Here is a 6,806-nt window from a genome sequence, read left to right on the forward strand (position 1 = left end):
GTTTTTTCTCAACTCATATTACAAAAACTGAAGTGTAAGAAAGACTACAAGACTAATGGTTGTAAAATTAATTTGTTGGAGACTACTAAAATCGACTAGTTAAATGAAATTGATTTTATGAAATATGCAAATTTATCAACCCTACACATTTCCAACAAAGAATAGAGTGTAAATCCAAAAATTAGAATAGATCAAATAATATCTTATAACTATAAAATAAACGATTCTACATATCTTATTTTAAAATAAGTCATAGCTATTTGTCCATGGGAATAGGAATTTTAAAAATAAAGGAACAGTGCAACTAGCAAACCACGTTCGAGGAACACGTCTGATCATCATGCAAAAGTATATACACTTCGATTTTTAAAAAAAATAAGATGAACAGTATTATTTATTGGCAAGAGAATAAGCTTTAATATATTTTATTTTAATTCCTGTCTGCACGTTTGCTTCATTCACATGACAGCAAGCCAATTTTGAATTTTTCATTAATTTTCTAAGACTAAAGATTTGCTTCAATATTCACACGATATACGTCGAATTTTAAATAGCGATACGGGAAAATGATCAATTATACCTTTTGTTTGTTTTAGTTCTACTAGGTCAAACCATATAATATGAGCAGAGTTGTAAATTAGGACAAGATTCTAAAAGGCAAATTGCAATGACAACTTGCTCTCTTAACTAGTTAACTTGAGCCTTGCCATTATTTCGAAGCGATTAAATCAGAATTTTCACTAAAGAATATCAATAAATAAAAGAATAAATCTACAAAAAAAAAGTTAAAGAATATATATGTGTGTAATTTTTTGATAAAGAAATGTCAATTCACACCTGATACATGTGGCACTGCCACTGCCCAAGTGACAATTGTTACCTAGTTGATCTTCGCCATGCTCTGTTTAATATCATTCAGTTAATTAACTGATACTTAAGTATTTAAGGTTTGCATTGGTTTCATTTAACTAGTAGGTTATACCCTTAAGTGTTTAGCTACATATTTTATGTTTAAATTAGCAAGCGTTAATAATAAAAAGTTTTTATATTTAGAGAATATATTTTACTTTAGTATGATGATAAGCGTAATCCTAATAAGCGGTATCAAAGCTAAAGTCATGATTTCGATTGTCAAGAACAACATGTTGCATGAGGCATGTATTGGGAGGAGAATTGTTGCATATATAATGACAACATTTTGCTTAGGGCAAATTACAGAAATCACATACTTTAAAGGCAAAATTATAATTTATCCCTTAAAAAGTTTATAATTACAGAAATCCCTCATTTTCGCGCATCAGATTAGTGTATCAACGCTTATATTATTGTATCTCGCGCATCAGATTAATGTATCAGCGCTTATATTATTGTATCTCGCGCATCAGATTAATGTATCAACGCTTATATTATTGTATCTCGCGCATCAGATTAATGTATCAACGCTTATATTATTGTATCTCGCGCATCAGATTAATGTATCAGCGCTTATATTATTGTATCTTGCGCATGTATCAGTACTTATATAGCTCTGATACATTAATCTGATGCGCGAGATACAATAATATAAGCGCTGATACATTAATCTGATGCGCGAAAATGAGGGATTTTGAAAATTTGTAAAATTTATAGGGAATAATGATAATAAGTAAACTAAAAGGTGGATTTCTGTAATTTTTCCTATTGCTTATGGCAAGGCCCACGAGGGACTGAGATGGCCCAGGTCAAAACCATGATAGAACATGCATGGGCCATGGCATTTGCTTGATAGACTTAATTAAAACATAAAATTACACTTTTTTATCATCTAGCTATAACTTTTTAAATGATAGTCAGGGTTTGATTCTACTCCATTCTAACCATGGGTAACAAGTTCTTTTTATGATTTGACTTGTGGCGTTTGTTGTTGAATGAAAAGAAAGGGGAAGAATAACAATAGGCTTCTGGAAGGTCAAAGAACGTCACTTCTCTTTTCTAGATATGTTGTTATAACACAATAACAGAAGACTAAAACAATCGATATTTTGGTGTCCTAATATTCCCTGCTAGCTACATTATAGCTTATTATATTCTAGATCTGTAATTAGTTACCACTTTTACCAATTCAAGGACCTATATTTGGCTTTACATTTATATATATGAACTCTCGGTATAAACATATTTATACGATCAAGTCATTTATCACGTAAATATAAATAACTTTTTATGACACGATTTAATCATCAGTAAACCGATAAAAGTATTAGTAGTACTTAAATTGTTACCTCAGATTAAACTATACAATAATGATACATAAATATTGGAGAACGTGGATATTGGAGAGTTACCTTCTGAAACATGGAGTAGTGCTTCTTCTGCGCAGCAGCAGCTCAATAGAGATGAAGTAAGTGAAGAAAATGGGCATTTCTGTATTCCATTTGATTTTTTTTGTTTTTGTTTGGTCATAACTCATAATGAATAGTTTATTCGGGTATATGCTCTTCTTGTGGAACATTTCAAGAATATGCTCTATTGAGAGTAATGTGTCACACTTCATATTCAGACAAAATTTCACACAAGTTTTCATACTTCAAATAATCACCCTTTGTACTAATTCTATGAATTAAAAAAAAAAAAAAAACTTACCATTGTCATATGATCATTGCCTCTAGGTTCAAGTTATGGAAATAACTAGCTTCTTGCAGAAATGTATGATGACATGTGTACAATATAGGAAGCTAACATATTGATAATTAACGAGTTCATTCAAGCGCGATGATTCATTTTTCTTAACTTCAAATGAGTTAGGTCTAGGCGAAAATTAAGTACACACAAAGATTGTAAATAATAGGTTAAAATCAAATCATCAACAAGATATTTATTAGAAAGATTTTATTATGGCATACAATCGAAAGGGATCATGCAGAATATAGCATATTTCTAGAAGGCTAGAAAATGATTATGTAATAGGCTCCATCAAGTTGATTAGGATCTGGTGTCGAGTTTTGCCATCTTGAACCCCAAATCCATCTCCAAATTGATACATAACATGTCCCATTCGCGCTATATTTATTACATGCTTAGCAATTTCTCGATGTGACGTAGAAAGTGTATTAAAATGATAATTGATCTTCTTCCACGAATCCAAAATTATGCTTTCGATATGCTCTCGAGCTATATCCTCTGAGACATTTTCTTGTTGCATGTAACATATAATTGATGAAGCAACATCACCTCTCTCTAGCTCCGCCTACGTATATTATGACAAAAAAACTATAAGGAACGATGAAAATAGAATGAGGTAAAATTAAGTTTGAACTAGGACTTACCGTTGAGGTACCTTGGTCATTGCAAAGTCGAAATATAACTGAAGTGTGGTAAATAATTTCTTGGAAATTTTTGCTTGAATCAAGTGATTCATTTGTGATTTTATTATTTGTGAAACCATAAATCACATAATCAGAAAGTAATGGAACAGTGGATGAAATCCACCCATTGTTAAGATACTCTTCAAGTGTTGATATATGGCCTTCATTGTACCACTTTGCTTCCACCAGCATGGCTTTACAAAAGTTGAGCCACTGAATTATTGAAACATAGATTAGCAAACTTTGGTTAAAAAAATCATGTTAAAGATGTAATATAAAGTTAATTAATAAGCACATGGTAGACACATAAGACAAAAGAAAAACACGAGTACATGATTGGATAATTTGGACGACGGATTTTATTTGAATAATATGAATCTAATAAATAACGTTTATATTTCCGGCTTCCATTAGTATTTAGAAAAGAAAGAGAAAAGGATTTCGTTAATATAATGAAGAAATTCCTGGTCAGAGAGGACCTATAGTTAAAGTTACTGATTCGGTAAAACTCAATAACTTTAGCTCAAGAAAGTGTATTTATATTAAAAAATCTACTTAATAGGTATAAATAACTTACTTCAAATCTTATTGCTGTCAAACCAATCTTAAAATTCGAATTTGAATGAGTCGGACTAATTGTACTCCCTTTGTTCATTTTTACTAGTCATGTTCGCTTCTAGAGAGTCAATTTGATTGATTTTTCGAAGCTAAATTGAATGAGATAATTTGAATGTTTTAAAATTAAAATTTAGGTATTCGAAAACTATTCAAAAATACTATAAGTTGCAAATCTTCTTATATTAATATATATGATGAAAAGAATACATTTTAAAGTGTTGATCAATATTAATGCAGTTTGACTTTTAAGAAGCGAAATATGAAACGGAGGGAGTATATATTAAGACTACTTTAGTATGTACTTACGCCTTGTTTCAGACGAGCAAATGCTGAAGGGCAACATCCTTTTTGTTGGTCATCAATTTCAGCAGATATCTCTTCCTCTGTATCATACAATGCTCTGAAACAAATTTGTATACACTCTGGTAGACATTTTACTTCATTTGGATCCCACCTAATTAAATATGAAAAATCTCATATTAATTTTATGCATTTAAACTATAATAAAAACTCATTTATTATTAACAACGTACTTACTTGTTTATGGCATGAGTAAATTGTTGTGCATCGGCTAATGAACCATAAATATCAAAAACATCATCTATTATATATTAATACCAATTGAAACACTTTGGTAACCCATTTTCTAATGCTTACATGTTGAGGCTTAGAGCCAATTCCTCCAGCAAAATAAAAGCATTCTACTATCCTGTCCCTTGTAAAGAACAAATCTTCAACTATGTCCAAATCCCTCCACCATCTGGTAATAAAAAGACGAGAATATAATCGATTTTCATCTGCTTTGATATTCGATGAAATAGTTGAGGTGAGGAATACACACAAAAAAAAAAAAAAAATACGCGTACCTTATAACGTCTTTGAGATCTTTTAGGTGTGTGGCTTGAATTATATTGAAGTTAAGTTTAGCCAAGTTGAGCAATACTTGATTTGTGTTATTGTTGCCTTGTTGAGCAAACATTGTTATGTGTCTTCTAACATCATACCATCTCACTCTCCATGCCAATGGAAAATAATTGCTCAAATTTTCCTTATTATTAGTAGTAAAACTAGTATTCATGAGGTTATTAGTTGTGAACAATCTTATGTCATTTAGTAAATTTTCACCATCCATACTCAAATATGACCCTTCCAAAAGCTCCAATAATGTTTTTATATCCGACATTTTCTTTGTTCCTTTGCTATCTAACAACTCCTTTAACATATCTGTAGTACAACAATCGAAAAAATGTCATTTCTTCGTTCTAATATACTACGTATACTTTTTCTCTGTCTTAATTTATATGACGTACGTTTATATTACCTTGTGAAGCATAGTAGCCATGTTGCCTTAGGAGTCTGAAGCATAATGCGGTGGCATATAAGTCCTTATTCTCCTTTGTGCTACTACTACTTTTCATGCACATAATTGTTTTTTCCAAAGCTGCTTTTGTTTGAACGTCGAAGTAATTAGTGAGGCCAAATTTGTCAATTTCATCAACAAGTTCCAGCAGGGCTACTGGAGTATCACTCTTTGAAAACGTGCAACTTATTACTTCCACTTTTAGCTTCTCAGCTTCAATTTGGTACTTCTTTTTCTGCACCACCAATTATTATTACTAGTAAAATTGACAGTTATTTAATTTAATTTTCCGTGTTCGATATATAAGTAAAAAATATTAATTTTAGAAGCATTTATATATAAGATAGACAAATATTATGAGATGTGAGGGTAGACTGGTGTGGGATGGGGGTTACAAGGATGATGATGTGTATTGGAGGGTGGAAATGACAGATATAATTAATAAAAAATGTCACTTATGATGAAACTTTTTCTTCTTCTTACCCCTAGACCCTCCTTAGGAGCTCCCATTCTGTTTTGCTTCATTGGTGACTCAAACCCACACCTTTAAGATTGAAGATTAGGAATGTTTATCGTTTGAGTAACTCCTTCTTGTCCATTTATAAAACTTATTTTTTCTACTTCCACTAGAAAAGTTATTATTTAATTTCCTCATTTCAAGGAATTGGTTTTCTAAAAAATATAAAAATTTGACCAACCAGACATGAGAATATTGATAGCACATCCTTAGACATCTAGATTTTGATAAACGATGGGACTTGAAAATACTTACAGAATATTGAGTTGTAAGAGAAAGTAGATGATCATATTTCCAAATGTTTGGTTTATAGGAAGAAACCTTGGTTTCAGGCTGAATTTGATTTTTAATACTAAGAGTATGAAGTTTTTGTGTTTGCATGGTTGGAATAACGGATAATATGTATCTGCAAGCCATGGTTTGAGTACATTCGAAGGTACATCAAGTGTACATATATATAACAACCATTTAAAGGAGAAGGTCAATAAATAATGAGCCAATGTCATTTAATTAGTATTTTCTTTGGGGGTATATTAAAAAAGACTAAAATGAAATTAGGGTCTTTTAAAAGCAATATAGAAGAAACTTCATATATTTGAAAGCATTAATTTGTTCAAACTTTAACAAACGTTACGTCATTACTATTAGAAATAACGATTTCTTTTTCACCATAAATTATGAGAATTTGTGTTGAAGAAAATGATTTCCCCTCATTTTCGATCAAATCATCTCACTGAAAAAAAAACATCATGAAAAACAATTTTTTCAAAATATTGGTGAGAATAATCACCAAATATTTTTCACTAGAGAATTTTTATTAGTGTATGACCGTCTAAACAATCAGTTCAAGTATAATACCAGTGTTTTAAAACATCACAACAATATTCACAAATTATACTTTTTTTGACCTACAATCTTAATTTTTGGATTCGAATCACTATGGAAGCAAAAAGATGGGAGTTCACGG

At 30.8% G+C, this 6,806-nt stretch overlaps 1 pseudogene; it reads right to left on the bottom strand.

Moving 5' to 3' along the window:
* Positions 1–2,935: 2,935 nt before the first annotated feature.
* LOC102583616 (alpha-farnesene synthase-like) lies at positions 2,936–6,256 on the bottom strand (annotated as a pseudogene).
* Between the last annotated feature and the right edge of the window lie 550 nt (positions 6,257–6,806).

This window comes from Solanum tuberosum, unplaced genomic scaffold (assembly GCF_000226075.1).
Source record: "Solanum tuberosum cultivar DM 1-3 516 R44 unplaced genomic scaffold, SolTub_3.0 scf00657, whole genome shotgun sequence".
In the NCBI taxonomy this organism is placed as follows: Eukaryota; Viridiplantae; Streptophyta; class Magnoliopsida; order Solanales; family Solanaceae; genus Solanum; species Solanum tuberosum.